This window comes from Lissotriton helveticus, chromosome 3_1 (genome assembly GCF_964261635.1).
Source record: "Lissotriton helveticus chromosome 3_1, aLisHel1.1, whole genome shotgun sequence".
Lineage (NCBI taxonomy): Eukaryota > Metazoa > Chordata > Amphibia > Caudata > Salamandridae > Lissotriton > Lissotriton helveticus.
The window spans coordinates 712,696,380-712,723,643 of record NC_136061.1 but is presented as its reverse complement, the minus strand read 5'-3'; the positions used below and the strand labels follow the sequence as shown (position 1 = coordinate 712,723,643).

At 44.1% G+C, this 27,264-nt stretch overlaps 1 protein-coding gene across 1 annotated transcript in view; it reads left to right on the top strand.

Moving 5' to 3' along the window:
* Positions 1 to 27,264, top strand: part of LOC144822877 (solute carrier family 13 member 1-like) — a 701,886-nt gene that overhangs the window by 594,849 nt on the left and 79,773 nt on the right. The window lies entirely within an intron of this gene.

The window sequence follows — 27,264 nt, the reverse complement described above, 5'->3', positions numbered from 1 at the left end:
GAGCTGATGATTAGAAACTGTGCTGCTTAAAAAATTTTACCCTTTGGTTTCCAAAGGCGGAACGCTAGAACGCTATATGCGTGTTGAAATATGTTTTTCCTCATTGTGCACCAGTCTCTACTCCCTGGGAGTATCCACAAATCGGTATCACTGCATTCACTGTGATACAAATGAGGAGGTTGCATTGTTCTGGGCCGTAAGACTCCATTACCAAACATAATGAAATAATAAATTATGACTTCTGACAATCAATTATTTGAAATTTGCTGAACTAGTTGAAACAAAGATCATATAAATACCTTACTGCAACAGAGAATCATTATATTACATGCGGATATCTTCTCCTACATAACAGAGGATCAGTCAACATGCTGTTACAAGTGAAATTTCTGTCATGGGATCACATTATTTTTTAACTGGTATGCTAAATCAGCAATGCTTAAGTATGGCTATCAAGAAGCAAATATGTAGGTTTTATCTCATTTTTCCCCACAAACCTTATTGCATATTATTATAAGAATCTACTTGCATTACAGAAACATGCCGTTCACTGCGTTGTGACATATTATAGAATACATTCAATGTAATCTACATTTTGCGTAAAGTCAACTGCATTTTGATCTATGTCAAGCATATAAATATTATGACCATGGGCTTAAGATCAAATCGTCAAATGCAATATCCCACCCACCCGGATCACCAACCAAACTATAACCCTTGTATGTCATGTAAATTTGAGCTCATATTGGTGCAAAAGAGAACTCAAGAAATGTAGCTGGTAATGCATTTTAGTATGGCATAACGATGAAACTAGCTTTCTAGACCTCAAAGAGCTGTCCTACGACTTAATATCTGTGGTTAAGGGATCTGCTTAGTCCAAACACCTCATTGAGGGTGCCATCTTGATACTTGTTTCCGTGCTCCAAAAGAAGACGTAACATTCAATGAAGCAATTTCATTGATAAGAAAACCCTAAAAAACGTAATCAGACATGTCTTTTGGAGACTTATGAGACACATGTATGGAGTGTTTGTACGTACCTAGGTGCCTGTTATCTGCAATTCACTTTTAAATGCAGTCCAATGATTCTTTCATACTACAACCTGGTTTACTATATTTTAGTACATCACAGACAGCTAAGAGTGCATTGCAGTTTGCTAAATTATCTTGAGGGAGAAAGCGGTGTCTAAATGATTAGTCTTTATAACTGATGGTATAACTTATAGTGTATAATCTATTTATCAGAAGCGAGCTTCCAAAAATTTAAAACCATAATAAAGCTAATAAAAGCAAAAAGAAAGAATGCAAAAACACTGTTGAAGTTTAAGACTGGCTTTAAGCTACATAAATTATATTGATTTCCCAAAAAGCATGCTTACAAACATTAAACAATATATTCCTTAAAAGAAATGTCAAAGCAGGCATTATCAAGGAAGCAAGAAACTGTTGAGGGAGACCTGAGAAGTATTACAGTCATTTGAGAAAATTCCATAAGATACACAAGTAGAGGTGCCCTGAATTTGTTTGATGTAAGAAGATCTAAGACCCCCATTTCATGTGGTTAAGAAGAGAATGGGACCTAACTGCCAGAACTGCCAACTTTGGAGCTGGGGCACCAGCTTCGAGTCTTGGGGCCCAATTCACAGAACTAACTTAAGACAAAATCCTAAACTTACTACCAATTTGGTATTCACAGAAGGCACTTACTCATTTTGGTATTCACAGAAGGCACTTACTCATTTTGGTATTCACAGAAGTTAGGACTCTTAACTTTAGGACTCCTAAATGCCTTCTGTGAATACCGAAAGTCTTAAAATTAGGATTTTTCTCAGTTTAGTAGTAGTAAAGTTAGGACTTCTAACTTTAGGACTAATAAATGCCTTCTGTGAATACCTAAAGTCGTAAAGTTAGGATTTTTCTCAGTTTAGGAGTAGTAAAGTTAGGAGTCCTAACTTTACTACTACTAAACTGAGAAAAATCCTAATTTTAAGACTTTCGGTATTCACAGAAGGCATTTAGGAGTCCTAAAGTTAGGAGTCCTAACTTCTGTGAATACCCAAATGAGTAAGTGCCTTCTGTGAATACCAAAATGAGTAAGTGTCTTCTGTGAATACCAAAATGGTGGTAAGTTTAGGATTTTGTCTTAAGGTAGTTCTGTGAATCGGGCCCTTGGTGTCGGCTCAACATCCTGTGATTCTGGATAAATCACTTAATCACCCCATGCCTAGAAACAGTGACTGGATATCCTCACTGGTGATAAGCTGCACTATACAAATCCTAGTATTTATTTGGAGTGGTGTGGCTCAATGGTTAGAGGCGGCAGACCCGGAAGCAGAGAACGGCCCGGGACCAGGGTTCAATTCCCGGCGCGGCAGGGTCGTGGACCAGGGTCAGCGGACTCGATAATTCTCGCCTCGGTGCCTACTCTAACCAGGGATCATACTCGGCAACTCTGGGCATTAGCTTGCCTCATCTCTACAACGGCCCCCCACATTCGCCAGGGATGCCTGGTTTCACCTTGGAGATACCCAGTAGGGACCATCTCACAGGGATAGCCAGGACGGGTTCCCCAGCGGTCTACAGCGCCACGACGCCTCAGGGCAGCAGTGCGCTTTACAAGACACATACATTTACATTTACATTTACATTTATGTGGTAGAACTCCATTAGAATATCATACATTGTGGATACACCAGGGGAGAATCATCGAGTCACCTGTTAGTGATACACAAACGATTTACTCTGAAAGCCATTTAAGCAAAACCAAGCTGAGACAACGATCATTTTAAGTGAAACACATAATGTTTGTCAACATGCTTTAAGACATATTTTGTTTGCAGACCTGACTAATCGCCATAAACGTCTGCTGCCTGTAATCCTCCGAAAAGGTGTAAGTAGCTATTGTGCGAAGATCTCTTTACACATTCATCAAACAAATGCACAAATTATAAAATATTTTCTTGAATTCACAAACAATTATACAAAATGCAAATTTTAATTGGAAGGATGGAGCTTTTCAAAATTAAATTGAGGCCACTCATCATCCAAACTATATTCTGTTTGATGTACTTGCACTGCTTCAGTGAATCAATCTGAGGAAACTAACTTCATTTTTAGCCTGCAATTTCACATTGAAGATAGAGTAAGACTTTTTTGTGTTTGGAAAAACTTGGATTTTGGGGTTCACAACTAACACTGGTCTTGCTTTTTTTTTCACGTATATTCCATTCTTCATATCACCTTCCTTCGCCCACCACGGTTTATCACATTCTAAACTTCTACAGAATTTGGTATCTAAAAAAATCTGATCAATTCTAAACGGTTTGGAAACTATGGGAGTGCTCTAAGCATGACATCACTACAGTCTTGAAACAAAGTTTAGAAAGTTCTGACCTGCCTTTTCATTTATACGCAAGTCTTATTGATGTTGCTTAGGCCTTCATCTGTTAATGCATACAACTTTAGCATAGCAGGTGCAGTGCCACTTAATCAGTGCAAATATGGCTGGCTTTATTTTAGTTGTACAAAAGGGGGTGGTGATGGACGGAGCATCTGAACCAATCAAACACTCACACCCAGTCAAAAGATCTGGGTTTATAATCCATCACCGTTCTTTAGCCCACTCTGCCACCCCAGTTCAGACATGGCCATATGCAAATCAGTCTGACCCTGTGCCTCATAGGGAACAGTCCAGCCCGAACTGCCAAGCCATGCCTTCCCTGGACTGGAAACAAGCTTCCTAGGACCAGTTTCTGGCATTTCAGCCGTCTTCAGCCAGGCTTGCCTGAATCCAGTGGCAAAGTGAGCAAGGGACTCACGTCTGAGCATACCCTGCCAACTTATGGCGAACAAAGCGGTACCAAAGGGGTTGTTGATGGACGGAGCATCTGAACCAATCAAACACTCACACCCAGTCAAAAGATCTGGGTTTAATCCATCACCGTTCTTTAGCTGGATTGAAGAAAAAAAAATGCATAAAAGTATTTTTTGAAGCGTAGTGGGGGGACAACAGAGTGGGCACGGATAGGGTAAGGCAAAGGGTCCAGGGAAGGTATGCGATAGGTGGGAAGGAAAAAAACATGGAGGACACGGGGACACAAAACATGGTTGAAGAAGAGAAGCAACGGGTAAGAGAGCAATGCGGAACGGGCAGAGGCTGAGCACTTCGATGATAAAGCAACGAGGTTGGACAACAAGCGATCACAACATCTAGAGGGGCAAGATGAAGCACCAGGGAGACAGTGAGCAACATGGAGTGCAGTGGCCGAGAAGAACATTTAGAGAGACTTCTGGAAAACACATGCACTCTAATGGAGTGTTTCACCAAAATGAAAAAGTAGTGCTTGAAAAGCAAGCAACGGAAGCATCATAGAAGACAGCCAATTAAAATAGATAGTAAAGAGGTTATGTTCCATGGGAGCAAAAAACACCAGATTGATAAGCTGGGACATGAATACTATTCCGGAAAATGAAAGTGACAGGAAAGACAACTAATAGGAAGCAATTTGTGAGCTCCATGCCACTGTATGTTCTTGGTGAGCCCACAATGTATATTTTAGATGCTCAACTTAAAAAAGCATTCAGATGGGCCGATGGAGGAGGCATTATTCAGACAGGTCTCAAGAATATGTTTGTCTTTTGCGCACAATAATGCACTTTGTTAACATCTCTCCGTTGAGCAGACTCAAAATGGCATGCAGACAGAGCTATAGCAACATGTACGGTCCAGTGCTCATGAAGGTGCGTTGGTTTCTTTAATGTCCAAGGCGTCTTATTGTAAGTTGGTGGACCTGATGGCAAGGTCACTGTAGAGAAGACAACAAAGATTTTTTTAAAACAGTTAATTGGGAACGTGGCACCCACAGCCTTCATGTTACTGCTGACACTGATCTCACTCTTTTCTTACTAATACCTTAAGCCACAAAAAAATCAAAATACAACGGTACTCCACTCTGTGTATGTGCAAGTGTGTGTGTGTTTTTGTGTGTGTGTGCATGCGTGCGTGTGTGTTTGTGTGAGAAAGATATTGCACTCTCCCTATAAATAGCACCATGTTACTGCGGCATCCATAAGGGCCACATTTACAGCCAACCTTGGGGTGCTAAGAAGAACATGAGATGTCAAAAGTGCACCAATAAACGGTTGTACTGGAGGGGCAGGAGCTGGTCTAGAGCACAGGCTAAACAATAAAGTTCCCCACTCCTTCAATGCTCCTCTAAACTACTGAAGCCCAAAGTATTGCAGAGTTGCAGCCAACACCTAAGACAATTCCAGACATGCATGTCGAATTTCCTGGATTTAAAAGGCTTGTTGGAGATCAAAATGAAGCTACACAGTGTGCATATCCGGGTTGAAATGGTCTTCATGTGTTTCATTCTAAAGCTGGCACCGCTGTCAAAGACTCTATATTGGGGTGGTGACAGTGGAGACAGGAACAGCAATTTGGAATGGGGAGTGGTTGGAGGTAGGTGGTTTCTGTAATGACGCTTCTCACGCAGCACCTTGGCCAGAACCACTACATCTTTAGATGCTGACCTCAGTTGTTTACATGCTGCCATTAAAAAGACTCCTTTAATGACCTTTCACCAAAATACAACACACAACCTAAACATTAACAAGCATTTGCAACGCAATAGGCCTCGCATTACTGATAGTTTGAGGTATTGGCATTGCAAATAATAATGCAACACCAATAGCTCATACTTTCAGTAATGCGAGACCTAGTGCATTGCAAATGCTTGCATAGTGAGCCAGGAACCAGCAATGTATGTCTCAATGCAGTACCGCAAGCTGCTCCCAGAAGTCCCTAGTGAGGAAGGCACCAGCATAGTATGTCTCGGTGCAGTACCGCAAGCTGCTTCTAGAGGTCCCTATTGAGCACGGCACCAGCACTGCATGTCTCTGTGCAGTACTGCAAACTGCTCCTAGAGGTCCCTAGTGAGCAAGGGACCAGCACTGCAGACCTCTTTGGGTCACATATGGTACTACACCCTGAGGAAGATATGGTTAATACACCCTACCCAAAATGTATTGCATGCAAGACAGTACTACAAATACATTAAAATAGTTACGTCCATATATACATTTAGTAGCTTTGAAATGAGACAAAATAATTATTACATCGATTTCAGATTAGTTTGTACTCTGTGTGGAGCTGATTAAGGGAAATATAAAATGTGAGATGTTCTAGTGAGTGAAGTAACCACTGCCAGCCTAACGTAGAACCAAGTGTGTGAATCATTTAAAGAAAATAGTGCCTTGAGGTTGTAGCTAAAATCTAGGGAGTAACAGCACATGTAACAGGGGGGTCCTCATGGGAGGTTACAAGAAGAGACAAAGCGGTACTAAGGAGGGACTACGAAGCCTATTGACCAATGTAAAGCCACCATTTACAAAGGACAGGGTCAGGAGCCAATTAAAAAGATGGGTGGAAAGGGGGCGGAGCTTTACACCCATATCCTTAATACGATACAACAACACAACTGCCAATACTGATAATTATTCACCACTTCACTCTTACCAATCACACGTGGGACTCATAGTGATTGGAAAACTTATAAATGTTTTATTTTTCTCTTTATGTTTTTTATCTATTTAGAACATTATTTCAAAAGAGCGGTTCATGTTGTTATTTTCATAAACATTGCAAATGTTCTTGGAACCACAAAGAAACAATACAACCATATAACACAAAATTATTCAATTACACAGAAAAAACACTACAGTACATTTCATAATTAAAACATTTTACAAAGTGCGAACAAGCTCAAGTTCCATCAAACAATAAAGAAGAAAAGAAAAAGAAATAGAAAAAACCCAGGGGAAGGTAGAAAAGGTACACCACAGCAGTAATATAAGATGCAACACAGACCCAGGGAGAAAGCTGGCCAAACAGTTATGTATTCAGGTTATAAGAAACTCAAATGTATTAGTTATCATAACACACTGTGGATCTGATATGCAAAATTTGTCAGGATTATAGATTGGTCGAGCCTTACTGATTACGGGCCAGAACCCTTTATTGATTAGCATATCTTGAATACAGTATGTCTCGAAGAGACAACGTAAGTGCTGCCTAATCGAGACCTAAAAATTTACACAATATGCTGTGAGTGCTCCCAAAACTTCATGCACAACCAGGCCAGCCATTTATTAAGGAGGGCTCGCCGAAAGCAGCCGGTCGTTGAAGAAGGCTCACTAAAAGCCTGTTTCTTTATGTATGTGTTAAGAGTGTATTGTGTGTGTGTTGTGAGGGGTATGCAGAGGAATCAGTAGGTCTTGCTAGACAGAGCTGTCTGCAGTCAGAGCTATTAAGGATAATGGGGGGGTGCGGGGGGACAATATACGGAACAAATAATTAGAACGCTGAACCAAATGCCACCTGGTATTTACTCTGTGACTGGAAATTTCTCTGAATAGCCAAACTCTTACAAATGAATCAATATAAGTGAAAGAAAAGATAGAGGCCCAAATGCATCACATTTAGCTACATTGTGACTTTAATACTAGACTTGAATACAGTACAAAACCCAGGCAACAAAGTCAATAGTTTAGCAAAAGGGGAAATATAACATGAATCAAATTGTCTTCCCATAAAAAGAAAGAATTGTTCCAGTGATTCCAAAACAAAATGTAATGTCAGCTAGCATTTCAAATGACCAGTGCTTGTAAAACATATCTTACCTAATTGCTGTCCTATACAAGGGCTGAAATTGTGAGATCTGAAGCGCCTTTTAACATGCAAGAAACTAAGGCTAATAGTGGGAGAAATAAACAAGCCAATAGGCCTCGCCTATGCAAGAGCTTTTAGCTTTGCCAATATGTTTTAGCAATGTTGTACACCAGAGTAGCCGCTGCTCAGCATGGCTAAAAGTTTGTAGGGTAAAGGAGAAAGGCGTGGAGTGTCTTCAAGTGGAGTGTTATAGAGTGACGTAGAGTAGAGTGGCATACAGTAGACTTTAGTGGCGTGGAGAGGATTGAAGTGGAGTGTCATGGGGTAGTGTACAGTGTAGTGGAGGGAGCAGAGTGTCGCAGAGTGGAAGGGCTTGGAGTTGGGTGACGTATACTGGAACACAGTGCCAAAGTTGAGTAAAGTGTCATAGAGTGAAGTGGCATAGACTGTCATGGAGTGGCGTAGAGCAGAGTGGAGTGGCGTAGAGGGTGTTGTGTAGAGTAGAGTGCTCTAGAATAGAATGGCATACAGAGGAGTAGATTGTCATAGAGTGGAGTAGAGTGAAGTAGTGTGTCATAGATTAGAGTGGACTAAAGTGGCATGGAATGGCATAGAGGAAGTTGTGTAGAACGTCATAGAGTGGAGTAGTGTCATAGAGTGGAGTAGAGTGGGTTGGCATAGAGTGGAGTAGAGCATCAGTGTAGAAGAGTTTAATGGAGTAGAGCATCATAGAGTGGAGTATCGTGGAGTGGAGCGGCCTAGAGTGAAGTGCCGTCAACGACAGTGGTGCAGAGTAGATTGGCATATAGTGCATTGGTTTTGGGTAAAGTGGTGTAGAGTACATTGGCGTAGAGCGCAGAGATGACGAGTAGCATAAAGTGCAGTGGCATAGAGTAGAGAGGTGCAGGGTAGATTGTAGTGGCATAGAGTTCAAAGTCTAGAGTGGAGGGGTGCAGAGTGGAGTAGAGTGGAGTTGCATAGAGTGGAGTGGTGCAGGGTAGAGTACAGAGGTGTAGAGTGCAGTGGCGTAGAGTGAGTGGCATAGAGTGTAGTGGCATAGAGTTGAGTGGTATAGAGCGGAGTGCAGTGACAGAGTACGTTGGCACAGAGTGCAGTCTTGCAGAATAGAGTATCAGAGTGCAGGATCATGGAATGCAGGGAGTGTTGTGGTGCAGCGAGCAGTGACATAGAGTACTTTGGTACAGAGATGAAAATAGTGTCATAGAGTGCAGTGACGTAGAGGTCGGTTGTGTAATGTGATGTGTGCAGTAGCGTAGGCTGGAATGTTGTAGAGGATAGTGGCATAAAGTACAGCGGTGCAAAGTAGTTGGGTTAGTTGGTGTGGATGCAGTGGCATAGTGTGCCACTGCATTTTTTTGAAGAATGTGGTATAGAGTGCATTGGCGTAGAGTGCAGTGGTTTAGAGTACAGTGGTACAGCATAGACTGCAGTGGCGTGGAGTGGAGTGGAGTAGAGTGGCATAGAGTGCAGTGACATAGAGTAGATTATTTTATAGTACAATTGAGTGGTGCAGAGTAGAGTGGTGCAGAGTAGAGTGGCATAGAGTAGATTGGTGTAGAGTAGAATGCCACAGCATTGATTGCAGTGGCTTAGAGTGGATCGGTGCAGAGTGGAGTAGAGTGGCATAGAGTGTAGTGGCGTAGAGTGGATTGTTTCGGAGTTTCAGTGTGAAGTGGTGTAGAGTGGAGTGGTGCAGGGCAGAGTGGAGTGGTGCAGCATAGAATGGAGTAGTGTAGAGTAGTGGCATAGAGTTCAGTGGTGCACACTCGATCAGAGTAGCGTAGAGTGCATTGGCGTAGAGTGGTGCAGAGTAGAGTGCAGTGGCGTAGAGTAAAGTGGCGCAGAGTTTAGTGGCATAGAATTCAGTGGCAGAGTGCAGTGCTGCAGAGTAGAGTGTCTTAGAGTGCAGAGGTGTAGAGTGGTGTAGAGTGCAGTGCCATAGACTGGTGGAGAGTAAAGTGACTGAGTGCAATGGTCTAGCGGGGCGTAGAATGCAGTGTCATAGTGTAGACTATAGTGGCGTACAGTGCAGTGGTGCAGAGTAGATTAGTATAGAGTACAGTGGCGTATAATGTTTTGGCTTTCAGTAAAGAGGCGTCAAGTGTAGTGGCATAGAGTAGCGATATAAAACTGAGTGGAGTAGTGTGGAGTGGAGGCAAGTGTATTGGCAGAGATTGGCATAGAATGGTGTGGACTGCAGTGACATAGAGTAGATTGTTTCAGAGTAGAGTAAAGTGACGTAGAGTGCAGTTGTATAGAGTAGAGTGGCGTAGAGTGGAGTGATGCAGAGTAGAGTGGCATAGAGTTAAGTGGCCGAGAGAGCAGTGTTGCACAGTAGAGTGACGTAGAGTGAAGTGGCATAGAATGGAGTGGTGAAGAGTAGAGTGGAGTGGCATTAGAGTGGAGTGATGCAGAGTAGAGTGTTCTAGAGTGCATTTGCATAAAGTAGAGTGGTGTAGTGGCGTAGGTTGCAGTAGATTGGTGTAGGGTGCTGTAGAATGGCAGAGTGCAGTAGCGTTGAGTGCATTGGTGTACTGTTCAGTCATGCAGAGTAGAGTGCCAGAGTGCAATGGCGTGGAGTGGTGCAGAGAGCAGTGGCGTCGATTACAGTGGTGCAGAGTATAAAAGAGTGGCATAGAATGCAAAGGTGTAGAGTGACATAGCATGCAGTGACGTAGTGTAGATTCTAGTAGAGTATAGTGGCATACACTGCAGTGGTGCAAAGTAGTTGGCATAGGTACAGTGTAGTAGGGTGCATTGGTTTTGAGTAAAGTGGCTGTTGGACTTGGCCCTTTTTGCAGGGTCATTCCTAAACTTTTTGCCTTTCTCCTAGCCTTATTTCTGACATGGTATTGGTGGTTTTAGGCCTCTAGGCACTTTAGCACTGCTGTCCAGTGTACAGTGTGTGCACTCTCTGTGTTCATTTGGTATGACTGGCCTGCCCTCCCATAGGAATGCATTGGGGATTCCCTGATCAGTGTGTCAGTGATAATTCCTGATATGGCAGGAGAAGCGTGGTCAAGTTTAGTATATTTGGAATTGTCATAATAAATGCTGCACAATGGTGTGTGCAGATTTATTATGACTATTTTAGAAATGTAACTTTTAGAAGTTGGCATTTCTGTGTGCTATGTGTCTGCCTGCCTGATGTGAAATGCATATCTGGCTTTTGAGTGACAGGGGCTGGGAGGTGTGTGTGGCTCCAGGAGGGGCAGGGTGAGGTAGCACTAGGCTGAATGGAACATCTGCATTGGGAGTAGTGGGAGGAGTAATTCCCTGACCCTGAATAGGTCTGTGCCTAGCCTGTACAATGGTGGCTTCTCCCCCTGTGGTGTGTCTGATCACCTAGCCCCCACCTGACAAAGGGAAAGAGGAGCTCGGTAAACAAAGTGCTCCAATTCCACCCTGAACCAGTTGCATCTGGTTTCCCCAAGCCCTGTGCTGCAGACAAAGAGAATCTGGGTATATGTATAGGGGCTGTGACCCCATGATTTGTGCTGGTGCTGATCCTGCCTTGCTGGGGCTTGCTGCTGCTGGGCCCAGGAGGAACCGCCATGGGGGCTTACCTCCCTGCTGGAGGGCTCTGTGTGCTGGCATCCCTGGGCCCAGCTACACCCCATGGACCTAGAAGAACTTTTTGCTTGGACCCTTCTGTTTCTCTTGAGATCCAGGACTTTGGCTGCACCTAGTGCCTCATGAGCGCTATATTTTAATTAGGCGCAGAAGAGTGTGGGCTGCTCAGAGCTGAGCCGCCGCCCTTTTAAAGGGAATCCCCTTCTTATCGATTCCCCCGTGATGCCTCATGGAGTGGGGTGCCCACCCCGCATTCTTTTCATGCCGAGCAGGAGCTCACCCCGCTTTGTTTGTGTTTGAACTGGCGTGTGAACACCCCGCATTGTGCACCTTTGATTTAGCGGGTGCCCACTCAGCATTGTTTATATTCAGACCTGTGCCCACCCCGTGTCCTGCTGCCAAGAGTCACTGCTGCGACTCGGGGAAGGCAGTACGGCCAGCCCAGAAACCAGGCAAACTGCCTGACTGGAGGCGGGGCTGGCTGCGTATAGCCCAGAAGCCAGGAGAAGGTGATGTAGGCCCGAGCGGGGCTCCCGTGACTTGTTTGGAGCCCCGGTGCCCAAGCGGTTGCAAAGAGGAAGTGCCGCCGGCCACCTAAGGCCATCCGGAGCCTTGTGGGCACCCCCATGAAGTCCCAGTCCCAGAAGAGGGACCGAGCCAAGACGGGCATGGAGGAGAGAGAGTTCCCGAAGACCGGCAGGAGCGCGGGCCGCTCCGACGTGGGCTACATTGTTGTTAGGGCCCCGGGGATGTCCAGAGGGTCCAGCGGGACCGTGCCTCTTCCGTTTGGCTATTTGTACAGCTGCCCCGCCTGCTAGAGGACAGCTGCATCACTGGGGCACTTTTGTTTTCTGAGAGTCCCAGAGAGGGGCTCAAATGGCACGTGTAGTGCCAGTGCCATCTTTTTCACCTTGGGGGCACAGTTGTTTAAAGGGCCCCTTACTTTCTTCCCAGCTGCGCCGCACCAGCCCGGGCAGCTGCAATGATTGGGCATGTTGGTTTAGAAAGCACAGTCAGTGCAAGGGCCCCCAGTACCTTCACAGCTGCACAGCAATTAGCGACAGCTGCAACATTTAGGCCATTATTTCTCTGGGGGCATTTTTGGCTGGTTTCCTTGTGACTGCAAATCCCACCATGCCTTACTTCTATATTTTGCCCAAAGTGCACAAACCCCAGAGACCACCAACTGGGAGACCAATTATATCAGGTCTAGGCTCCCTCCTTGAGCCTCTGTCAGCCTTTGTGGATCACTTCTTAAGACCCTTGGTCGCCACCATGCCGACCTACCTCAAAGACTCTACTGATGTGTTACGAGCCTTACCTGAGATTGAGTACAACATTGAGACAGACTTTCTGGTTTCGTTTGACGTGGAGTCTCTATACACGTCAATATCCCAGGATGAGACTCTGGACACTATCAGTAGTATCCTAAGCCAAATTGAGCTAGACTCCATTACACCTGTCTCTTTCATTATGTCTCTGGCCAGACTGGCCATGAAAGACAATTTTTTCAAATATGAGGACACGGTATACCTCCAGACGTCTGGGACCAGTATGGGCAGCATTTTCGCCCCGAGTTTGGTGAATCTGTATGTCCATGCTTTTGAGCAACAACACGTCCTGACACCCACCAATCCCTTCCACCCTTACATCAAGTGGTGGAAGAGATATATAGATGATATCCTGGTGATATGGAGAGGAGATCGTGAGTCTATCCTCCTGTTTCATCAGTGGTTGAATCTACAAAATCAATTTTTGAGATTCACTGTAGAGATCAACAGACAGAGGATCTCTTTCCTGGATCTCTCCATCTATGCCACTGACTCAGGGTTACAAAGCGAGCTATTCCGCAAGCCTATGGCTAGGAACTCTCTGCTGTTATATCAGAGCCAGCACCCTAAAGCGCTCAGAGATAATTTGCCCTTTGGGCAATTTCTCCGGATCCGGCGCAATTGCTCAGAGAGAGAGTCCTTTACTAGACATGCTACTGAGCTAAGCCACCATCTAGCAGAGAGACAGTATCCGAAAAAACTAATCAAACGTTCTCTGAAACGGGCCTCTAATAATAACCGCTTAAGCCTATTAGAACCCTCGGTTCCTAAACCACCGTCTGACCGCATTACTTTTGTGAGCACTTTTAATACAAAGTCCAACATGTTACAACGAATAGTCAGGCGCCATTGGAAGCTCTTGAATGTAGGCAACAACAAAATAGAGCCTCCTCTGTTCGTGTTCAAAAGGTCAACCAGTTTGCGTGACAAATTGGTCCACACGAGACCCAGAACAACTGCCACCAGATCCATTGGCACATTATGGGACCTTCCAGCGGTAAAAGGACACCATCCCTGCGGAGCCTGTTCAGTCTGTCCCCAGACTGTTCGTTCCCTCGAGGTGGATATAGGGACTAGTCGCCCATGGTTGCAAAAACAGTTCACCAACTGCAACAGTTCCAATCTAATTTATCTCCTTACATGCCCCTGCAAGAAAAACTATGTGGGGATGACCACCAGGAAGATACGCACCAGAATACTCGAGCACAAAAGTGTGTTCCGATGTAAAAAAACAGTATCTAAATTATCTAAACATTTCCTGGAGCACAATCACCAAGAATCCGAGTTCAACTGGACAGTCCTAGAGAAACCCTTTGTTGCACCACACGTTGCCGATATCTCTAGATTCCTTTTCCTCAAAGAACAGAAATGGGTCTATAGATTGTCCTCTGATGTCAGAGGGCTGAACGATGAGATACCTTGGACTTCTTTGAACTAAAAGGCTTGACTATTTTCTCATTGAGACTTTTCTGCTAAACGACAGAACGTCCATCCTCACTAAAGGCTAGGCACTGGTTGTTTTATAGCTAAGATTATTAGTCCCATTGGACACCTTACATGTGTATCATGAGCTTAGTGAGATAATATACATTTAACTCTCTGGTACTAGATGTACTTCATTCCATACCACCATCCCTAATTAGCTGGGACGGCTTTTACACTTCCACAGTTACAGCTTCACGGAGTGTTGTAATAGCAAGCGCTGCATCTGGCTCTCTCATTTTTAGGAGATGGATTGGTCACCGCGTCGGGTACTTAAAGTAACCAGTGTATATGCCCACAGTTTGCAATATATGTGCCCGCATCTAATCTTCAAAATAAGATATTTAACATTATGACACTTTGTCACTCATTGTTACAGTCAGCCACTGATGCCTGGCCTCCAACAACATGCAGAATATGGCTAGACCACCTCTTTCAATATATCGATTACACTAGCGTTTTATTAGGCGAAACGCTATTCGCCAGAAGAGTTGAGGAACTACAATTCCCTGCTCTTTGATGCGTTTTTGTAGTTCTTTGACGTTCCCAGGCTTAGTCTCGCGAGATAACATATGTTGCCAATCTCGACTGAACTCTGAATCAGGAAGCACAGGATATTTCCTAGCGCTCCCGAGGTGAGCATGATTTTAAGTTGCACAATTGATAAACACAGATTGTTTTGTCACTATAGATATTGGAAGTGGGGCTTTACTTGCAATGTTAGTCCTCGAGGCAAGCCCCGCCCATACCTAAACATTCTTTAGCGGTGATGTTTCCTGCCCTCGTTGCCTCCCTCCGAGCTCAGTTGGAAGCCCTGAGGCAACGACGGACAGGTAAGCCTCGAACCCCCTTCCACTTAGGGTGAGGTTTTGCAATTAGTTCAGACTAAGAGTAGTCTCGCTTCGTTTTAAAACAGGGAGTGTCCCTCTACTTGAGTGTCTTTCCACTAGCTACCCTATGAGTGAAGATACCTTGTTGGATATTTTATATTGTTATCTTGTGTAACTAACTTCTCGGAATAACACAGCAGTGAGCATTCTTCTCGCACTGCCATATCCATAACAAGAAATAATAAAAGATGGGTAGGATTTATCAGTAGTCTGTTGTCTATCAATACATAAAGAGTGCTTATCCTGGTATTTTACCGTTTTTGATTTATGACATCCAGGCTAGTAAAACAATTAGTCGAGAGAATGATAATTCTCACTGTGTTTAACACAGCAGTGAAGACTTAGCGAAGGTTCCTTCTGACCTGAGGGGGTCGGGGGCCTGATTGTCCCAGAGTCAGAGACTTTTGGAGTGCTCGATAAGGTGTTAGATGTATAAGGGTATTGAATCAGGAAGGAGGTATACCAGGTTATTTGTGATCCTAAGTTACTTCCCCATTCCCCCCTTTTTTTCGCCTTCTCTAGAGCGTGGCCTCATATTATCCCGAGCAAGGTTCCAGGAGAGGTGAGGTATGCTTCCTGTACAACACAGGTTAGTACAAAATGGTTATTTAAGCCTTTCCAATGTAGAATAGTGACTTGGAAGCATTTCAACTTTTAGGATTCACACAAAATATTTCTGCTTTGTTTTTACGAACAGATGAAATCGACACTGGTTGATACAGAGGTTTGAAAGATACTGATCACAACATAGGTGTATCCTTTATATGATTTAGTCACTTTTTTCACCGTGTTATGAAATGCAGTAGGAAACGTTAAGGACTGTGGCCCTGAAGAAAACCGTGGGATTTGGTTCCCCTTAGGTTGAAACATGTTGGCCGTAATGCAGTTATTTGTTTAAGCTGCATCTTTGCACTGTTCTTATACTAAGGGAGTGATCAAGTTATATTAAAGCTTTGGTATTGATCTACTTTCCTTTTTTAACCTCACTACACTACATTTATTTTGCACTGCACTAGATTCCATCACGATCTTTTTGCTCAATCGGCCTTCACTGCATTTGGAGATAAGACCCAGACAAATCTAGGTTATGGATTATTCCCAATGATCATGGGATACACAATTCCTATTTGGATGACCAAATGAGAATATATGATCTACATCTGACGTTGATGGACATCCTACTCCTGGGTACTATGGGTCTATTCTATATTTGAAGTGAATCCCACTGCACAGGTCATGGTTTTAAATACTCTGTAAAAATCTCAGCTACATAGTATTGGCAAACACTCGCCGACTTAGGCAGCGTTTTTTTTGTCAGTTTGTTGTCTGGAGCGTATTAGGTCCAGCTGTAGACCCCCAGTGTGTTTTTTGTTTCTTACATTCTTGGTAGGGGGATTCCACCCTGGGTAGGTCTTTAAATATTCTCCCTCTGACCCTTCTTTCCCCGTTGTGTTTACCACGGCATTTTTGGAGAGACAGGGATGAGATACACTCCTCTGCCCCAGCGCAATTGCAACCTTTTTGATGTTGCTGCATTGGCAGACGCCCTGACATTATGGACATTTGAACCCTCTAAGAAGGCCAATTGGCCAGGGGGACTGTGTTAGGTGGATAGGGTGCCAGGCCCTAAACGTGATTTATGTGGTGCGCTGGAAATGTGATTTATGCCTCTAATGTGGTTTATGGTTATGAGGTTTTGCATACTGTGTTTATGTAATGAGGTTATTTGCATACTGTGGTTTATGCTTGTGAGGTTATTCTCTACTGTGATTTTTGCCTCTAATATAATTTAGGATTAGGAGGTTATGGTCTAATATATTTAGGCTTATGAGGGTGGCGCATAATGTATTTTACGCCTAATGTGATGCTGATTGCATACTATGATTTATGTTGCAGGATATAATGCTGAGTACAGTGTTTGCCAGTAATTACTGGGTGTGTTCTAAGTTTATTATTGGTTCTACATCTACTATTTTCACTTTGTGATGGTTCTGACCGTGGCCCAATTGGCCCTGCCATGTGTATATGTTTATCCCCTGTAAATATTACCTAGTGCCAGTTGGTACAGTGTATATGGTGAGATTACTATTCTAATGTATTTATGATCATACAAAGGCTATTTTATATATAACCTTGTGTGGAGTTCTTTTTGTGGTGTGCCTAGTATGTTGCTGCTGTGTGTGTGTTGCGCAAATGTGGGATAAGCCTGACTGCTTGTGTCAAGCTACCAAAGGGGGTGAGCAGGGGTTATCGTCAGTGTGTAACTCCCTTGCCCTGGCTAGAGTGGTGGATTCTGCCTGGCTTTGGCACAAGCCTTAGCCAACCAGAAATCCCATTTCTAACAGTGGTGTAGAGGAAAGTGGTGTAGAGTGCAATGGTTTAGAATAGAGTGGCGTAGCATAGAATGCAGTGACGTAGAGTGGTTCAGCATAGAGTGGAGTTGCGCAAAGTAGAGTAGATTGTTTAAGTGTAGAGTGAGGTGGAGTTGTGCAGGGTAGAGTGCAGTGGTATAGAGTGGTGTTGGGTAGAGTGGTGCAGCATTGATTGCAGTTGTGTAGAGTGGAATTGCGCAGAGTGGCGTTGAGTAGATTGGTTCAGAGTAGAGTGCAGTGGCATAGAGTACAGTGCTGCAGAGTGGCGTAGAGTGCATTGGTGTAGAGTAGAGTGCAGTGGCATAGAGTGATGCAGAGTAAAGTGACAGAGTGCAATGGTCTAGGGTGGCACAGAATGCAGTGTCATAGAGTAGACTGTAGTGGCGTTCAGTGCAGTGGTGCAGAGTACATTGATATAAAGTACAGTGGAATAGAGTGTATTGGTTTTGAGTAAAGTGGTGTAGAGAGCTTTGGTGTAGAGTGAAGTGGCATTGAGTAGCGGTATAAAATTGAGTGGTGTAGTGTGGAGTGTCATAGAGTGGATAGGCGCAGAGTGGAATAGAATGGCGTAGACTGCAGTGACAGAGTAGATTGTTTCAGAGTAGAGTGAAGTGGCGTAGAGTGAAGTGGTATAGAGTAGAGTGGCATAGGCTATATGCAAATCAGTCTGACCCTGTGCCTCATGGGAACAGTCCAGCCCGAACTGCCAAGCCATGCCTTCCCTGGACCGGAAACAAGCTTCCGAGGACCGGTTTCTGGCATTACAGCCGTATTGAGCCCGGCTTGCTTGAATCCAGTGGCAAAGTGAGCAAGGGACTCACGTCTGAGCATACTCTGCCACACTTATGGCGGACAAAAGCGGTACAAAAGGGGGTGGTAATGGACGGAGCATCTGAACCAATCAAACACTCACACCCAGTAAAAAGATCTGGGTTTAATCCATCACCGTTCTTTAGCCCACTCTGCCACCTCAGTTCAGACATGGCTATATGCAAATCAGTCTGACCCTGTGCCTCATGGGAACAGTCCAGCCCGAACTGCCAAGCCATGCCTTCCCTGGACCGGAAACAAGCTTCCGAGGACCGGTTTCTGGCATTACAGCCGTCTTCAGCCCGGCTTGCTTGAATCCAGTGGCAAAGTGAGCAAGGGACTCACGTCTGAGCATACCCTGCCACACTTATGGCGGCCAAAAGCGGTACAAAAGGGGGTGGTAATGGACAGAGCATCTGAACCAATCAAACACTCACACCCAGTCAAAAGATCTGGGTTTAATCCATCACCGTTCTTTAGCCCACTCTGCCACCCCAGTTCAGACATGGCCATATGCAAATCAGTTAGAGTGCAGTGGCATAAGAGTAGATGGATGTAGAGTGCATTGTCATAGAGTAAAGTGGTGCAGTGGCGTACAGGGCAGTTGAGTGGCATAGAGTAGAGTGGTGTACAGTGCAGTCACGCAGAGTGGCTTAGAGTGCAGTGGCGTAGAGTGGTTCAGAGTGGAGTGGTGCAGAGAGCAGTGCCAGAGTACAGTGGTGCAGAGTATAATAGAGTGGCATAGAGTGAAGTGATAAAGAGGGCAATGGTGTAGAGCGATGTAGCATTCAGTGGCGTAGAATAGAGTGTTGTAGAGTATAGTGGTATAAAGTGCAGTGGTGCAATGTAGTTGGCATAGGTACAGCGCCATAGGGTGCATTGGTTTTGAGTAAAGTGGTGCAGAGGGAATTGGCATTGAGTGCAGTGGTTTAGAATAGAGTGCAGTGGCATAGAGTGGTGCAGTGTAGAGTGTATTTGCATAGAGTGGAGTGGTGTAGTGGCGTAGAGTGCAGTAGAGTGGCATAGAGTGCAGTGACGTAGAGAGCAGTGGTGTAGAATGATGTAGCATTCAGTGGTGTAGAGTAGAATGTTGTAGAGTATAGTGCCGTAAAGTGCAGTGGTGCAATATAGTTGGCATAGGTACAGTGGAATAGGGACTATTGGTTTTGAGTAAAGTGGTGCAGAGGGAATTGCCATAGAGTTCTGTGGTTTAGAATGGAGTGGCGTAGAGTGCAGTGGCATAGAATGGTGCAGTTAAGAGTGCAATTGCGTAGAGTGGAGTGGTGCTAAATGGTGTAGAGTGCAGTGGCGTAGAGTAGATTATTTCAGAGTAGAGTGCAGTGGAGTGGTGCAGGGTAGAGTACAGTGGTGTAGGGTAGAGTGCAGTGGCATAGAGTAGTGACGTAGAGCACAATGTCATAGAGTACAGTGATGTTGGGTAGAGTGTTGCAGCGTTGATTATAGTGGTGTAGAGTGGAGTTGCGCAGAGTGGCATAGAGTAGATTGGTTCAGAGTAGAATGCAGTGCTGCAGAGCACCGTATTGTAGAATGCAGTCGTGTAGAGTTGAGTGGCATAGAGTGGTGCAGAGCAAAGTTACAGATTAGTGCAATGGTGTGTAAAGTAGCGTAGAGTGCAGGGTCATAGTGTAGACTATAGTGGCATGCAGTGCAGTGGTGCAGAGTAAAGTGATGTAGAGTGCATTGGTGTAGAGTGCAGTGAAGTAGAGTAGCGGTATAAAATTGAGTGGCATAGTGTGGAGTGGATTGGCACAGAGTGGAATAGAATAACGTAGACTGCAGTGACATAGAGTAGATTGTTTCAGAGTAGAGTGAGTTACAAGAGTGGCGTAGAGTACAATATCATACAGTGGTGTAGAGTAGCAGAAAGTGCAATATTTCAGAGTATGCTGTCGTAGAGTGCAGTGGTGCAGAGTGATTAAAATGTATTTTAGTGAATTGGCGAAGAGTGCAGTGGTGTAGAGTTTAGTGGCTTAGAGTTCTGCAGCACAGAGTGGAGTGGTGCAGAGTGGCATTAAGTGCAGTACCGTAGAGTAGATAGTTTGTGAGTTGAGTGAAATGAAGTGGAATGATGCTGGGGAGAGTATGGTGGTGCAGGGTAGAGTGCAGTGGAATAGATTAGCGCCGTACAGTAGAGATGTGTCCTGTAGATTTGTACAATGTTGATTGTAGTAGTGTAGAGTGGAGTGGCGCAGAGTGGAGTAGAGTGGCATAAAGTACAGTGGCATAGAGTACATTGTTTCAGAGTACAGTGAAGTGGCGTAGAGTGGAGTGTTACAGCGTAGAGTGGAGTGGTATAGAATAGTGGAGCTGAGTGTAGTAGCTTAGGTGGTGGTGTGGAGTGTAGTGGCGAAGAGGGAAGTGGTGCATAGTGGAAGGGGTAGAGTACACTGATAGAGTAGAGTGGAGCAGAGTAGTTTAGAGAGGCGTAGAGTGAAGTGGTATAGAGTGCAGTGTCAGAGTGCAGTGGTGCACAGAAGATTAGAGTGGCATAGAGTGAATTGGCGCAGAGTGAAGAAGAGTGGCATAGAGTGGTGCAGAGCAGAGTGCAGCCCATTGAGTAAAGTGTTACAGAGTAGAATGGCGCAGAGAAGAGTTCAGTGACAGAAAGTGCAATGCTACAGAGTAGTGTCGTAGAGTGCAGTGGTGCAGAGTAGAGTAGCGTAGAGTGCATTGGTGTAGAGTGCAGTGGCGTACAGTGGTGCAGAGTAAAGTGACGTAGAGTGCAAAGGCTAAGTGGTGCAGAGTAGATGGGCAGAGAGTGCAGGGGCGTAGAGTGTATTGGTTTTCAGTAAAGTGGTGTAGAGTGTAGTGTGTAGAGTGCAGTGGTGTGGTTTGGCTTAGAGAAAAAAAGAGTGGCATAGACTCAGAGTGGCAGAGTAGATTGTTTCAGAGTAGAGTGTATTGGCATAGAGTACAGTAGCGGAGAGTGGCAGGCAGTGCAATGCAAAGGGGAGAGGGGTTGGCCTAACGGCTAAGACGCTCGACCTCGGACCTGGGGAACTTGGTTCGAGTCTCGGTAACGACGCCAAAAACCTCCTGTGATTCTGGGCAAATCACTTAATCTCCCCGTGCCTAAAATGAAAGTGTGTCCTCATGTAACGTAACTGGTGCTATGTAAAGCGCTCTGATAACTGATTCGGTTCGGTTCTAGTTCGCGCTATATAAAACACTGCCATAAAAAAAAAAAAATTACAAAAAAAAATGTTGCAGAGTACATTGTTGTAGAGTTCAGTATTGTCTAACGTTTTCTAATTTGAGCAATAAGTTAATGCATAGGGAATAAGGAGTAAAATACCTGCAAGGTCCCCTGCAGGACAGTTCAGTCTTGTTGTTAAGTTCTGTAGGGGTCATAGGCATCGGCGAGGCGGTGCTGCATGCATTTAATTTAAGGTCTGTGGGAAAACACCACCCATGCAACTGGCGTAGCACAGGCCCCCGCATCCCCCGTGGAGCGGGAGGCCCCGAGCTTCAGGGGTCCCTTCAGCACAGTAGTCAGTACTGAGGTCTCCGGATTCAATCCGAAGCGTGAGCCCCTCCATGTACCTTGCAGGGGGCCCCCTCAACGTTTGTTACGCCAGTTTTTGTCACGCAGGGCAGTGCTAATTGTTCCTTCAAATCATGAAGGGGGAACAGATAAGTATGTCCATATCCCACTGTTCTAGACATAATATTATTTCTGTTATGGCCATAACAGTCTCTCTCTTGTCTATAAAATAATAGAAAAGGGTCAGCTGCAAGCTACCGTACTCCATTTTCCACAACGCACTTGACAAAACACTATTTTGCCTATTCAGGAAGGGTTCATTTTTTCCTTAAAACGGCACAACACGCTGCCCTCCCCCTAAACAGTTCAAAATAAGAATAAAAACGTGATTGTCCATCCCTTGCAGGAACTCAAAGAAAGAAAGAAAGAAAATTCCTGATTTTCTCCTGGGGCTCCTGCACCAGACTTGCTCTGAAATAATGTCACCTTATTTGACCTAAGAATAATTATGGTCCACTTTAAACGTGTTTGACTAGATCTACAGTGCCACCAGGTTGCCCATACCCTCCCTGCCTCATGAGAACACCACTGGTAACTCCCTAAGATTCTGAAAACCATTGCTGCAGGGAGGCGAGAACCTGCATCGAAGGGAAGGAAGCCAATGTCCTGATAATACATATATATACTTTTGTTGCATGGTGAAACCTGCCAATACAAATCAGTGCCCATCTCTAGGCCTCTCAGTATAGTGCTGCATAGGACGCTGTGTGTTGTACAAATTACAAGATATGCCTCCAAAACGTGGCTTTGAAAGAGCCCTGTCAGCTCATGCCTGCACAGGCCCCTGTGAAGTCTGCCTATGAGGTTACAGATTTTCACTAACAGGCACAAGGGTTACAAGACATTGGAGTTGACGACCACTAAACGATGCCCCTTGCATCACTTGGGGCCCTGTAGAAGTTTGCCCATCATTTCCTTGCATGCCACCATGAAGGGCTGTGGCGTACAGTGCACACGTGGTGACCAGCAGCACCATTTTGACTGTTGCCCACGCATGAAGCTCCTGCCAGTTTGGTTTGAGGGAACATTCCAGGAATGTCATCTGCTGCTCACTTGATTTAACCATATTCAAGACTCATAGGGGTGTATTTCACAACATGAGCTTTGGGGCATACCATGATGCCATTTTCAGTGCTTTGCTAACGCAGAAGAGGTGTGTGCGCTTCTTTTTTGCATCTTGTGTGAATACATTAATTGGTAAAATGTCTGAGATGTCCACTGCCTCCCCTTGCAGGTTTAATCTCCAGCGTGTTCTCTACATAGGGGGAAGAACCCTTTTGATATTCCTTCATGCTGATGCAATTGTGCTATTCGTCCAAAGCCTAGAGACTAACGTAGCCGTAATTATCAGGGAGGTCATCAAATTCGGCGGCTACCCTCGACTACAAATACATTGTGACAAATCTGGAGTACTCCCCTTCACAGACAGCAACAGTGTCTTTGAGGGTGAATATCCACTGAGGTGGAAGCTCGATGGGGGTAAATAGTGAAGTATTTATTTAACCAGAGATACAGGAGATTTGCCGAAGCAAACTTTCAGAACAGCATTAAAGAACCACAAAGTGCAGTTTTAACACAGGCTAAGTCTGCCAATCTCCATGTTTGGGTGTATATTGCTTATTAAAATGGTAATATTGCTAGATTATTGTATTTAGTCAATTATAACGGAGTTTTTTAATCAGCTCTGCCAGGTGTTCCTGCTATTGGTATGGGGTGTGGAAACTAGCACGCATTAAATGGGAGTTTCTGATTTAGCCAATGGAAAATGGGGACTTTTCGGACATGGTTTTTTATGTTTAATATTTGGCTGCACAAACACATAATGCGGAATATTGGCTGAGTGCACAGACGTTCCTAACACATGTGTGGATAGAGCAGTTGGCTGAAACTTAATCGCTACACTTGACAATGTGGGGGCATATTATCAAGGACGGTGTTAAAATTATCGCCTGTTTAGCGGCAGAAAATTGCTGCTAAAGCGGCTATAATGGACTTTATAATATGCCCTTGAGAATTCCAATAGAAGCCCATGTTCACACCAGAACATGGACTTCTATTGGAATTCTCAAGGGCATATTATCAAGCCCATTATCGCCGCTTTAGCAGCAGTTTTCTGCCGCTAAACCAGCGATAATTTTTAACGCCGTTATTGATAATATGCCCCGTGTAGAAGCCCGACTGTTGAGATGATGTGGATGAATGGAGTACATAGTTGGAAGTAGTGGAGTTAGAAAAACAGGCTGGTGATATCTTATTTGCCATTATCAAAAATAACATATAATGCCATTCTTCCACTCATGCAGGAGAAGAGTGCTGAAAGTTATGGGCATGGATGTGATGGTGGACTTTTTTCCTAACAGGCCATTTATGGACTTGGATGAATATAGAGATAGGGGTGGCACTACTGTAATGGTTCTCCTCCTGTATTACAGAATAACCTTTAAATACTAATAGAGTTTTACCAGAGAAAGTCAAGGACCTAGAAATCTATACGGTATAAACAAGACTAGGTCCAGACATAACCTACCAGTCCACCAGGACAGCCTGGGACTGGAAAAATCCATTTAAATGGTCATACAGAGAATTATTTTATAATTTGATTCTAGTCACAGAGAAAAAGAAAGAAAGGACATCAATGTTTTTATGAAAAAATCTCATTTTTATATAGTTTATATGAAAAACAGTATTTAGTCAATCAATATAACATCAGGTGGTTGTCTGAAAAGGAGTGAAAAAGAAAGTGCTCATGTTCAATGTGAACGTGAAAAAGAAAAAGACATTCAGAAAAAAAAAAAACACTGATACCCTATTTTGTATATACAACACTGGTTGGAAAGGGTGTTTAAGTCATCCTAACCAATGTTAGACCTGTGTAGAATATTAATACATGTTCCTATTGCTTGGATGAAAGATTCTTTCTCTGGCCTGCATTTCTATCATTTGACCCTGGTGTAATATTCAGAGGACATCCAAGGGATAGTAAAATCCTTACACTCCTTACCTGGAACATCTGTGCCCTCAACAATCCCCGAAAGGGTAAACTGGTCTTGTCATATCTCAATTGGCACAGTATTAAGCTTGCGTTTTTGCAGGAAACACATCTCCCTCCTCAATCCTCCCCCGCTTGTGCGGCATCATCGGGACCACATAGACATTTTACCCATTACAGCTCTTATTCTCATGGAGTTTACATGCTTCTTCATGGAAGTCTTCCCTTTATTCACCAAAACACCATTGCTGATGACCGAGGATGCTACCTCCTGGTATCGGGAATAATTTTGGGGAGAAGAATCTTTTTCTTAAATGTTTATGCCCCAAATGTCAGTGACCCCAGATTCGACAAGGATGTTATACTGTTAAGATTTGATTTGAACCTAATCCTCGAACCCACTTTAGACTCCACCAGCACTTGCCCGGGGAGGTAAATCACGCTCATTACAACACAGCAAACATCACATATACCAAAGATGACTTAATTAACTTGCGCAATACAACTGCCCCCTACTGCCACTTCAAACTTGACCTTTTTTTGGAACCTAAACAATGTAAACACTGCGATTCACAATTTAGCTTCACACAGATTCCCCCTCTGATGAAAGTCAAACAGTTAAGAACTAGCATAGAACTAAAAGCCGTGCTAATTAACTCTCGCTCTCTAATTAAACACAATGTAGAGATGGCTGAGCTGATAGATAACTACGCCCTGGATGTGGTCTTTGTAACAGAGACCTGGGCCAATGATGCATCTGACCCAGACCTAGTACAGGCACTTCCTACTGGCTATCAAATCCACAGAGCAGATAGAAAGAATAAAAGAGGAGGAGGACTGGCTATCATTATCAAAGATGGCCTATCCATAACAACATCTTCCCTGGGCTCCACACAGCATTGTGAATTGTTATCCTTTCAGATACAACTTAGCCCCAACGACTCCTGGAATGGGCTGCTAGTCTATTATCCACCCAGAACTCAAGTTTCTCTGGTGGATATACTCTCCTCTTATTTAGAAACAAGTATTAATTATCCTAACTTCACTATTCTAGGCGATTTTAATCATCATTTAGAGAACACTCAGGACTTAAAGAATGCTGAGCTTATTAACACTATGACCAACCTAGGGTTGGAACAATTAATCAAAGAGAGCACTCACACTGCTGGTCATGCGCTAGATGGAGTATTCACTTCCAATCCCGATATAAAAATTAAGGAAGTTTTCTCAGTAGTATGGTCAGATCATAAAGCTATCCTATTTACCATCAAGGCCACGCCTCAATCAACCATAAATAGCAATCCAGCTGCAACATATACCTATCGTGCATGGGCAGATATTGCCGCTGATGATCTGCAGGCATCACTATCTACAAACAAACCCAATGTGAATACCAAAACGGACCTGGCAGTACAAAATCTAACAGTCTGGATTACAAACGCAGTCAATATTTCAGCTCCCTTAAAGACCCTTGTCTCGAAGCGGAATAAACCATCTGAGCCATGGTTCTCTGACAAACTGCGGAAACAAAAGCAGCTCTGTAGGCGAACAGAAAAAGAATGGAGAAAAAACTATAGTAAAGAGTCCAAAATGCTTTATGCACAGGTACTAGCTACTTATAAAAAACTGATTACCGAGGAAAAGAGTACCTACTTTACATCAAAGATTTTGGCCTCAAAAAACTCTAGCAAAGAGCTATTTGCCACTGTTAGAAACTTAGCAAAACTTCCGGTCAAACCCATAATTGACAACACCCCAGAGTTCTGCAATACCCTTGGCCAGGCCTTTGTGGACAAGGTGGAGTTGGTTTATAGAACCTTTTCCAATCTTACCAGTGATTTAACCCCTATCAGGAATAATCCCGCCTCTAATTCATCTGGCTTCGCGTTCACGCCCCCAACTACAGATCAGATTGTGGAAACTATATTGGGCATTACATAATGGGCCCCATCCGATCCTTGTACCTCATACATTTTCCATCTCTTCCCTTACACTCTCAGCGAGCAATGAACTTTACTATTTTCCGAGATTATACTCCAGGAGCAATTTCCTGAAGTATGGAAAACAGCGTTGGTACTCCCATTGTTGAAAAAACCTAATTTAGACCCGGCCGATGTTATCAACTATCGACCAATTTCCAGAATCCCGTTTTGTTCTAAGGCTCTGGAAAAGTTGATGAACACCCAGCTGTCAGCATATATCTTCACCCATAACATACTTGATAAATCACAATTTGGTTTTAGAAAAGGCCACGGAACTGAGACCGCATTATTTACAGCTAGCGAGCAGCTCAGGAAGTCACTGGATGAAGGCGGCAAGGCCGCCTTGATACTATTAGATCTATCGGCGGCCTTTGATACCGTCAATCATAACATCTTAGTCTCCAGACTGTCGGAAGTGGGTATTCTGGGCTCTGCAACGGCTCTACTAAAGTCTTATCTCACCGACAGATCTTTTAGAGTCAAACTTAAGGAATCCAGTTCCCAAGCCTACAAGCAGTAGTGTGGAGTACCTCAGGGCTCCGCGCTTAGCCCCACTCTATTTAACATTTATGTAGCT